The sequence below is a fragment of the Eurytemora carolleeae genome, unplaced genomic scaffold, assembly GCF_000591075.1.
Source record: "Eurytemora carolleeae unplaced genomic scaffold, Eaff_2.0 scaffold894, whole genome shotgun sequence".
Lineage (NCBI taxonomy): Eukaryota > Metazoa > Arthropoda > Copepoda > Calanoida > Temoridae > Eurytemora > Eurytemora carolleeae.
The window spans coordinates 58,787-70,869 of NW_019396781.1; the positions used below are offsets into that span (position 1 = coordinate 58,787).

A 12,083-nucleotide genomic window follows, 5' to 3' on the forward strand; every position below is an offset into this window, starting at 1 on the left:
GGGGGGGGGGGGTCAAATTTATCGAAAAAAATGCCGAAACGAATACTTGATATTTGATAATAAAACTCGTTTAAATATTAAAATTGGCACAAGGTTGGACTGCTTGCAATCTCAAGCTTTCCCCCCACACTCACAGTAGGTTGTGTAGCTAGGACCGCTGACAATAAACTAAACCCAATATGGGGACGTTTATCAAAAACTTCTTAAAAATTAAAACTTGATATGAAACAGCCGCCCGGAACAGAAGGAAGAAAAAACTAAATAATAAAAATTTTAAAAATTGTATGCAACAAACCTTATAGATGAAGTTTTATAACAGTAAATAGCGAGGTACAGAACTAGAATATCAAGTGTTCCTGATTTATAACTCTTATTTTTAAATATATACAGCTAGGCAACGTATCCGTTCCTGTGAGAGTTTATTAGAGAACTAAACCTCTCTCCTTCTCTCTCCGTTCTACCGTGTTCATTCAAATCGTGGTGAAATAAGTTGAACCAACCGGGTTCCAGGAACTCAGGGTATATGTTATGTATGGAGCCGGTTTATACGGATTCCCCAGACCGGGATATAATGATTATACACCCGAATACCAGATTATATTCCCGGCTACACGATTCAAACAAAAATTGAGTGTTAAACTATTTGAATGAAAGCTATAAACAAAAATACCGATGTCTTTAGAAATATTCATTAAACACTAAACAGTAATAAGGCACAGATTTGTAGCCGGCGGCGTAGATAATTTACAATTAATATTTGATAAAATTATAATTGATTTCTGTATGTTGGGCTAAAAGTGTCGTCAAATTTCATCATATTACGCTTAAATCGATCATACTAAATTCATGACGTGGAAAAGATTCGGAATTTACACCATGATGGTATGATATTGAAGTATTTATCTATATAATTATTCAAAAAGTATTGACCGTTTTTTCATGTTTATTTATGTTCATAACTTATGTAAATTTGTTGTTAATAAATGAAATGTTTTGCTGAAATGATCTTGAACTATATTGGCAAAATTAAACCAGATAAAGAATGTGAAAGATAATAGAATGATACAAACTAAGATTTTCTATAGTATCTTGTATATTTGTTATAGAGATTAGTTATTTCAAAATATGAATTCAGAAAGATTAAAAAAGCTTCCTTTTGAAATATCAAAGTTTTTATGCTAAGGTTGAAAAGATAGAGGGGTTAGAAAATTTGAGTTTGTGGTCAACGACTAATTTCGTTAATCCATCTTCTCGAAATTTCTTGGTAAGTCCAGTGAGTGCTAACTAACTTTATTGAGTTTAAAGGAAATTTTAAGTAATTAAAAAAGAATCAACTTCATTTCTGTGCTTTTAGAAGGGCAGTACAGTACAAGGGCTCAGTCCCCAGATAGAATGGTTGGCTACATTACTTTTAAGATAAGTAGATTGGTTTATATCTTTTGCTTAAAGGAACTGTCTGCGTAGTTTCCTTGTGTAGAGTACCGTGTTCAATTTACAACAATATCCTTATTTATCTACAGAAACTGTGAGTTCACACTGGGCGCGAGCGTAGACTATTCAGTTTTCAGGTAATTTGAACTCCATTTTCGAGATAAACTCACAGATTACTCAGCAATCGATAATCAGAAAAAAAGGAATGTTAACGTTTTATCCCAAATTATTTCATTATTATTATGTAACGTAAGTTTAGCTGTTGTTTTAAGCTGTTCAAGGACGGATGAAGGACTATATCGGCGTTCAGAAGTGCATGATGAAATTGTAAAGCTTTAAGTCTCTCTCTCTCAATCTATCTATCTGTATATTTGAAGTTCTTGAGATTACACCACAAAATATCATCCATCTTTCTATCTAAATATGTATCTGCTCAATATTCAACTGTTAAACAAGATTTTTAAAACAGATTATTAATGTACACATGAGCAAAACTTTCTGTTTTCTTTTTAAAAATTAGGAATTAAATAGTAGATAAACTTACCCTATATAAGGTCACATGGTGAGATATCAGTAACATTTTGTTCATAACCGGTTAAGCAGTTTCAATGTTTATTGAAAACCAAAAAACTAACAAAGCTCAACCCAAATATGAATGATACAGATTTATGTCTATGAAATATTTGTTGAAAAATAATTTGCCTTTAGCTATTGTCTCTTCTGATATAATGTAAACACCGGTATTTGCATGGGTAAACTTATGAATGAACAAAGGTGTGACGTCAGTAAACCGTCATTTATAAACATCTGACATACGTATTTAATCTATACACGAATTGAAAAACAAGTTTTTTTAACTGTCCATATTTAAAAATTTATATTTATTTCTGAGATCATTATCTGATATTATGCATTTTATTTCTTCTAATGAAATTGGAGAATGAGATTAAATCAAGTATTTAAAAGATATAGCCGTACATTTTTTTCTTCGGAAATTCTTGAAGTTCAGCTGAATTTTTAACAATAAACATTAATAGTAATATCATTCAATAAAAAATGGCAATATTTAATCATGATTTAGATTTTTTATTTCAATCTATGACTTTATGACGATGAAATCTGTATGTTTGCTGTTTTGATAAAAAAAATATCGAAACATGGCCTGGATATAAACATCATCCATCCGTTATACTTTACCCCCCCCCCCTTAATAATAAATGCATAAATGAACAAATATTGAAATAAATTGACCTGTAGGATTATCATATAAACTCCGAATATTATTGTTTATTTATTTAGTGTCATATTCAAGATTATAAATCAATATTTTTAACTTAGGGGGTATTTGTGAAGTTTAACCCTATCCCTGCTGAGGTACTTGAAAACCAGGATATGCTGGGGGGGGGTCAATTTGACCCCCCCCCTCTAAATCCCATGTTTTATGTTCAAATATGACAAATGATACATCATTAGAAAGCTCTTGTGCTTTACTTTTAGAATCTGCAAAAAAATTTGAAAATTTGCAAAAATTGAATTTTTTATCGCAAAATCCAGTTATATAGTAAAAATGTTTGCAAAAAAAAAATTGGCCAAAAAATGAAAAATTATACATTTTTGAAAAGCCCTTGACCATGCCATTTCAAATATGCAAAAATTTTTGCAAATTTTAAATGACCTTTGACAGGTTGTTTGCAAAAAATTTGCAATTTTTTTCGCAAAACTTGTAAAATCCGTTTCCTTATGTCATATGCTTTCCAAAAAGCTAAATTTTATCAAAATCTGACAAGTGAAAGTGGGTCAAAACAAAGATTTAGTTTGTTACAGGCAAAAGCAGTCATTCAGGCAGTGTGCCTGAGGACTCAGGCAGTTAGTATTAATCTATCTATCTATCTATCTATCTATCTATCTATCTATCTATCTATCTATCTATCTATCTATCTATCTATCTATCTATCTCCATGTCGCTCTGTCTATATAGCTATCCACCTATCTATCTATCTATCAGGCTATATATTGCTATCTAAGTATGTAAGTCTACTGCATGTCTCATTCAGGCCTATTTTAGTTCAGCCTAACTAAGCATTGCACGAAAAATGTTGATAGATAGATAGGTAGGAGCACAACTGGCACTCTTAACAGATAAAACAAGAAAATCAACGATAAATGAATAAGAATATGTAAATTTTAGATAATTTTGTCTGAGTAAGCTATGATGGGGGCAGGGTGAGATGCATTTTTATCTAAACATGTTTCAGGACGAAGTGAGTATGACTCAACCTGGCTCAACATTTCCTATGACTCAAAACCTACCATCACATGTCTTGTAATTTCTTAAGAATTATTTGTAGAAATTCTTGTCATAATTTTAGTTCTTAGTCATTTTCTAATTCTAATTCTTTTAATCTTAATCTTACCAAATACAATTTCTAATCCTATCTATTCCAATTCTGTTAACCGAATCAGTTCTGTTCTAATCCTACATACATTTTTAATCCTATAATCCCAAACAGATTTGTTCGAACCTTTTTAATCCTGTTATCCACATCACTTCTGTTAATAATGCTCTTAATATAATCCTTTTACCCTAAACATGAAATCCCTGAACCCAATTGATATTGTTTTAATCCTACGTCTTACTGTAGTTTCATCTACATATACATATATATCTATATATATTTATATATACTAAACATATTTTTCGAATTCTATTATTTATTCAATCAGGCCCGTAACTGGGTGTTTATGAAGGGGGGGGGGCGCACCAAATGAACAAAGTAAACGAGGCGGGGGCCGCATTTTGATTTTACTTTAAATTTGTGAAATGGTACAAAAAATTCCACTTTAAACTTTTCATTGCAATTAATTATATATCATTAAACCATAATCAACACAGCATTTAAATGAACAATAATATATAGAAACAAAGTAACTTTTTATTCACATGTAAAAAAAGTTTTTTTTAAATCTAAATTTTTGCAAAATGAAACAGGGCAGATATTGTTAAATAGTGTTAAATGAAGGTGCAACTTGCCAGCATGTAAGTATTGAACCTCTTTCTTTGTTTTTAAAAATTTGAAGAAAGTGTCCTATTCGGATCATCTGTTTCATGGTACTGTCGGCGTAATTTCAAGTGACCCTTTATTTTAAAACAGTCCCTTTTATCTTTTCTTTGAGAACATTTTATGGGGATATTCTGTTTTCCTACCCAAGAATTTTCAACTGCAGTTTCTCTATTGAAGCCACTAGCAGATTTGTTAAGCAGAGACAAGGAAAAAAAATACGAATCAGAGAAAGGTTTTAAGGATACCATTGCATATATCTATTTAAATGGAGGATCGCTTGAAATTATGCCTGTTATGCATTTTTTAATGGTTGTAAAATAAGCTTAAAAATTAAGAATTTCATGTACATTTTTTGATGACCCTACAGATGACCTTACAGACCTTACAGATGACCCTACAGGGGGGGGGGACGTGAGCCCGAACGCCCCCCCCCCTAGTTGCGGCCCTGTATTTAATCCTCTTAAATAACGATCTGTCAAACTACCAATAATGCTGCGTGTAGAAAAACTTGACTGTATATTTTTTGTCCAGCAGCGTTACTCCTATCTAGAAGCAGGTTCAGGTCTGATCTGTATCTTGAGATCTCTCCTGGTTTCATTGGTTCGGACACTCTTTAGTTAAACTATTGAATCAAGTTTAAGAATTGTATTCTGTAGGATAGGGCATGGTCTAAACAAGTTCTCCACAGAGTATCAGTAATCAGGGGGGGGGGGATTTAATCTGTAAAAACAAAATTTAACTCAACATGAAAAAGCATGTCACCATGTAACATTTAAAGCAAAGGTCACTAGGATTATTAGAAAAAACCTTAGTTCTACAGGTGAGAAGAGAAAACCCCCTTTTTTACAGGAGACTACAGGATAGAGGAGAAAAACTATATTTCTACAGAGGAGAAGAGACAAAACCTTATTTCTACAGAAAATATGAGAATAAACCTAAACCTCTCCAGGGATTAGCAGACTAACCTAAATCTCTACAATCTACAGGGATGAGCAGAATAAACCAAACATCTACAGGTTTGAGCAGACTAATCCAAAATTTTACACTCTAATGGATTATGTAGAATACACCAACTATAATATTAAATCCGAATGAGCAGACTAAACCAAATATCTAGCAGAATAAGCCAAACCACTTTAGAGATAAGCAGAAGAACCCAAACCTCTACAGAAATTAACATAATAAACCAAACCTCTATACTCTACAGGGAATAGCAGAATAACCCTGACCTCTACAGAAATGAGTAGAATAAACCAAACCTCTATACTTTACAGGGGGTAAATTGGTTGGTTTCGGTCTGGAGCAGAATAAGCAAGCAACTGCATTATTGTGAACCAGAATAGGCTTGAATAGAAAAGCCGTGAAGAATTGACAGTATATTTAGGAGTTAAAGTAAATATTTAGTAGTGGTTGTCTGGTTAGTATTCATGCCTTAATTCAAACCTAGATATTTATCTATAACTCTAAAAAGAAAAAATATATATGAAATAAATTAAACATCGGCCGACTGGATCGCATTGAGATTTTGATAGGAGATTAAAAAACGTACGGTTATGGGATAATGGATAATCAATTTTAGAGGAATAATGATATCTGGGTTCGTTATATGAAACCTTTTATTTTAATTTTCTAGATCTTGAAAAAAAAATTAAGAAAATCTTATCAAAATAATTTATTACTTGATACAAAATTTATCGCATCTTTAAATAATGTTATGTGTTGAAAAATGCTGAAAGTTGTGAAGCATTTAATTCATGAAATACAACTTTTTATTGACTCCCCTTTCCCACCCCAGCCCAGGCTGGCTAGACGGGAAAAGTACGAATTTAACTTGGTTGAGGAATTCTCTTAAAATGTCTTGCATTCATTTCAATCTAGGTCGTGCCTCTCTATATATCTAATACACATATATACATCAATGTATAAGGACATAAGACATCAATTTTGATAATTTTTTATGTTTTTCTGAAAAATTATTTTTTACCGATCAAGATTTTTAATTCTACAAAATCTATGATGCACTAACCTATTTTTCATCCCCTTTTCTACCCGTCTTACTTCCCTTTGTTATTTCCTTTTTTTCCTCCTTTCTTTTTATTTTATCCGTTCTTCCATCTTTTGTCCATTTTCTCCCTACTTTCGTCATACATAGTTTCTTCTTTCTTTCTTTTTTCTCTTTTTACTCTTTTCTTCCTTTTTTCCCCCCAGATTCACTCCCCTTCTCCTACCCCCTCCTAATCCCTCCTAACCCCTCCTATCCCCTCCNTCTGCCCCTCCTACCCCTTCTATCCCCTCTTCCCATTAGAACATGTTTCTCTATTTTTATCGTAAACTTTGTTTAACTGCTTGAAAACGTCTCATAAATATGAATATTTTATAAATAAAAATAATTGAAAAGTTCTAAATTTAATCATTTATGCATGTTGAATAGAATAATGAACATATGTTGATGCAAAGTCTGGACTGACTGGAACTGCCTGGTCTATGCCTATGCACTGTCTGATATTTCAACTTGAACAATGTATATTTTTACAATATATTTCATTCTTATAGGCTAAACCTCACATCAAAGCGTTCAGGGGTTCGGTGTCACATTTTAGGCGCAGTGATCCAGACTTTTCTGTAAACAGGTTGGGTTGGGATATTTATCCACCACGACATTCAAATCATGTCAATCAGAACTTGGGCTGTCAGTGTTAATTGTCTGGGATCAGAATTTCAAGAATAATTGTATTTTTCTGGTTCGAATTATAGACATTAGATATGTGATAGACATTTTATCTATTCTTGTTCCATGGAATTTCTGCAAAATTCTAATATGTCTTTTTTTAAATATGTCTAATGTGAATTTTAACGAAGCCACTAAATTCCTTGTGTTTACACTGAAACCTTGTTTTGGAGCAGATATTAGCTAAAACTTCAATCAACCTGTTAAAAGATGGTCAACACCAAAAATATCGTTCTCCAATTAGGTATTTTTGCTCCAGTGTAAGTAAGTAACTGTCCACTGTAGGTACAAAAAAATCGTACAGTACACTGTATACTGCTCAGCATATACCGTGCTGAATAGGATGCATCTTACACTGCACTGTGTGCATTATGCACTATAATGTAGACACTCAATAATTAAGGGAATCCTAAATTTTTTTTGCTGCTTAAATTTAATTAAACTTGAAATACGCTGTGATATTTTGTTTTTGGTCCGGACTAATCTGTATTTCTAAACACTCATAGTACCGGTCTATGGGACTGTCCTTGTAATTTAAATTTATCCCTTATTTAAAAAGAAGCATGCCCGATTTCCACAATTCAGAACATGATATCTTATTCAGAACATGATATCTCATTCAGAACATGATATCTCATTCAGAACATGATATCTCATTCAGAACATGATATCTCATTCAGAACATTGATATCTCATTCAGAACATTGATATCTCATTCAATACATTGATATCTCATTCACATCTTCCTGCAGGGACAAGGACCAAGCTAAGAGGGTTGTGAATCGGACATGCTACTCTATAAATAGTTGAAATTACATCTACATTCTCTTGAACTCCTACCTGTTCCCGGCGTGTATCTTCCAGCAGCAGTAGATGGAGATGGTGAGGATAAGACCGGAAAAGACCAGGGTTGGGAGGAAAACTGTCAACAGAACATTATCCTTCCTATTCTCTCCACTCCGCTCTCCACCAGGGTCCGATTAAATCAAATATTTAAAAAAAGATTATTTCAAATAATATTTATTTCATGATTGCCATGAGATTCAAGAATCAGCTGTTTCCTCGGATTAGCTGCAATAAATCGCTTCAAATAAAAAGTTTCAGCTTCGAATACATATTTCAGACTTTAGATTTTAGAATAGCGATTTCTTATTTTTAAAATCTTATCACCGAGATCAGAACTTGTGTGTGGATATTGGATATCGAGCACTTAATCTAAATATCTCAAATGGACACTTTTAAATTTGAGGTTCAATGCCATAGATAAAGATAGATTGTGCATAAGACGACATTTTTCCTCTTGAAAGATACAAATGTACAGAGATGTTTTAAAGATATTCCTATTATATAGATTAACTAGGTCGGTTGTGAACATTTGCTGTTCTTATGTCATTGAGTACTTCTGATGTACATGAGTTCTGTAGAGAGAAATTTAAGTTAGTTTAGTCCTTCTCATGTCCTTCTTCAGTTATCGTCAATATGATATATTGCTCAGTGATATTCTCAAAATAAAATTCACTCCTGAGTGGTTTAATAGTTATGAAATCCATTAAAACACCAAACCACCCCACTTATCATTGAAGTACACTTTGACCCCTAGAAGTATGAGTTCGCGGACTGTACAATTCTTAATGATTTTGCGTACATAAGCTATCTATGTTTATTTATTTATCTATGCTCAATGCTCTATCCAAGAATCACTACACTAAAGTTCTAACTTTTGGCTAGGAAAAAAACGCTTATAGCACAAAAATTACACCCCCCCCCCTTCCCACCTAATGCTTTTTTTGGTAGTAGATGTGTTTCCTTCAATAAAACAAATTAAACAAGTTCTATGTTCTGCATTAAATATATTTTAAATATATAATTCGCTAGTTTCTTGTTCTTTCATTCTATTTTCTATGAATAACAGATATAAATCAATATTAAACTTAATATTTCTTCATTAATATTCTGTCTGGAAGATATTATTCTCTGCTGTCAATATTTCAATGACATAATTATTTACCCAGATCTAGGCACAAGTTGACATTACTAATGGATCTTAATTCAAATATTTTTTTATATTAAAACATTTGTTTCAAGGATATCAAAACAATTAGATGTTGCTTTTCAAACAGATATTGAACTATACATATTTTTAGAACAGTTGGACTCTATTCGAATTGATTATGACCCTTCCCTGTAAAGGTTTAAAATGTTGCACTTTAAAACCTTTATCTGATCAATTACGTGGGGGAAAATATCGTCGTTTTTCTACCTTAAAAAGAAGAGTAATTCTCACAATTTTCTTTATTGTTTTTGAAGCAGCAATCTTCAAGTCACTTTATCGAGAGATCGTGTATTATTCAATTTTCAAAGAGGAAATGGTGGATATCTCATGATCATTGATCAGACAAAGCTTGAAAGGGACCAGTGTGAATCTGACGTGCCACTCGTAAATTGAGAGTACCTTGCTATTTCGTCTTTAGTTTCTTTAACGGAACTGTAAAGGAAAAATAGGGGTATAGGCTGAAAGCTGATCACTTTAGCTCTCGATCGCGACCCATGAATGTTATATCTGATGTTCCTATCTCGAGAAATTGATACAAAACTGTGTCAAATTTATACGAAAATTCATATATGTGCAAATTTGTATGAAAATAGTAGGTTTACACAGATCATATTCAGCAAATATGCAACCAATCTAAAAACGAAGATATCCCAGAGAAACTTAATTGTATCTTTTGTTTTCTCCATTTATTTTTTATAATTTTTATTTTTATTTTTAATAGATATAATTGATAATATTATTTGTAAGTCCGTATTACGTCACTAATGAGCATGCTGTATACTGGTCACATAATACAGACAGAGACACGTGACCACTTTTCATTTTTCCTTTACAGTCCCTTTAAGCCTGCAAATGTAAAGTCAGACCATGGGTTTCATTTAAGGTAAAATCACGAATAAAATATTTAATTTTTTAAATTGCTGGCTTATAATAGCTATTAGATATTAAAGTACTGTTTCGTCATAGAAAAGATAATTATTACAGCTCACTTAATACTTTTTTAATAGATGTTTACACCTTTAATAAACTTATCAGGCAGTCTAAACGGATTCAAAAGAAGAAAAGTAATGGTGTAATTTTAAAAGGATTCAAAAGCAGAAAAGTAATGGTGTGATTATAAAAGGATTGTAATGCACGTTAATCTCCAGGTATCTCGGAATACCATAAATGGTTCAGGTTTGATGATATCTCTCCTCAATTCATTGTATTTAATTAATGGTAGAACTAAAGAGTATTGAACCTTTAAATCTATGCATTTAATACATTCTTCTCTTGTTATCTTTTCGTATTTGTACAGTATCAGAAACCACAGACATTCAGACAAATAGGAAAGTTATGCATTAAAGTGTCGCAACGCCCTTTCTTTGTTTTTTTTTTCCACACAAACTTACTCTTGTAGCCCTGGAAATATATATTTCAGCCGAAGGAATATTTTGCTTCATAGTAAACGTGGGCACACAAATAAAAAGAGAAAATTATTTTACCGCTGTGGAACAAACAAAAGATCATACATATTTGGCTATTCACCATTGTTCTTATCATGTTATAAAGATTTATTCACACACAAACATATACATACATAAATGGTGTAGTTCAAATTTGTTTAGATATTTTGAATATAAAGTTTTACAAAAAAAAATATGCTAAATTGGCACTAATAGGCGACATTGATATCATTGATATTTATCATTTCAGTTATTACGTAATCATCGATTCCTTCAAAATATAAATTATTCATTCTTGTATTTAATATTTCTTGTAAAATCGGAACTTTCCATGCATGGTCCTGGGACAGTAAAATATCTTATTTATTTCTTAGCTAACACTTTACTAAGATCAGATATATTTACAAATTGTTTATTATTATTTAAATTTTCGTGAACTATTTATCGGATGGTTTAATATTTAAAGCGCCATTTTCTTCAGCTAATTTATACATTATATATGTACATTGTACAATGAACCTTTCTGGGCAAATCTATATAATAACGTTTAGCGTTTGTATGTATGTAAGTATCATATGTATTGTGTTGTGTGTGTATGATGTTTCTTACACATATAGCAGACTAGTGCCCGTCACAATAAGAATCATGTAAAAACGTCATATTTGGTCTTAGGAGTAACAACGGATATATATCTTATCCATTGGTCTTAGGAGTAACAACGGATAGGTATCTTATCCATTAGCTGAACCATCAACCGCTGAGTTATTGGTTTATATTGGAAAACAAGAAACTTTGTATCAAAAGATTTTGATTAAACTCAACATTTGCAGATTTTGTATTGTTTTAAGTAATGAGCAATGGACATTTAGCATCCTATTTGATTCATCTTTATACATTCAAGGATATTTATTTTCTGCGGAATACAGAAAGTTTTACGAAAATCAAATTTTTTAATAAAAAATGTTGAAAAAACCCCATTTCCAACAGTAATCGTTGAAAGCTATGATGCCGCATATTTTTAATAAAATGCAACTATTTTTTCGTAAATGACAAATATTTTGAAGAAATTGAACGTTTCTTGCTTGAAAAATTACAACTGGAGTGACGTCTTGTGTTTCTTGGGACTAACTGTCAATATATAATGCAAAATACTCCAGACGTACTCTTAACAACAAGCGGCAGACATTTATAATTAAAAGGTTTCTAATGTTTCCTCAAATCTAGAAATATTTTGCCTTTTCCGCTTAAACATGTAAATCTAAATTCTTATAATTGTTCCTTACTTTAATTCTGGAAACTACTAATGAAGGTTTAATCCATGCAAATAGAAGGGAAAGGTAGAACAGAAGAACAGGATTGAAAAC

At 31.9% G+C, this 12,083-nt stretch overlaps 2 protein-coding genes across 2 annotated transcripts in view; both read right to left on the reverse strand.

Annotated features, from left to right (window-relative positions):
- Nucleotides 1-897, reverse strand: part of LOC111708628 (irregular chiasm C-roughest protein) — a 10,312-nt gene extending 9,415 nt beyond the window's left edge. Inside the window, exon 1 of the mRNA XM_023482066.1 lies at nucleotides 296-897. The gene's annotated coding sequence lies outside the window, so the exon portion shown is untranslated. The remainder of the gene's footprint in view (nucleotides 1-295) is intronic.
- Nucleotides 1-8,447, reverse strand: part of LOC111708629 (uncharacterized) — a 37,251-nt gene extending 28,804 nt beyond the window's left edge. The window contains exon 1 of the mRNA XM_023482067.1: nucleotides 8,062-8,447. The gene's annotated coding sequence lies outside the window, so the exon portion shown is untranslated. The remainder of the gene's footprint in view (nucleotides 1-8,061) is intronic.
- Nucleotides 8,448-12,083: the final 3,636 nt, after the last annotated feature.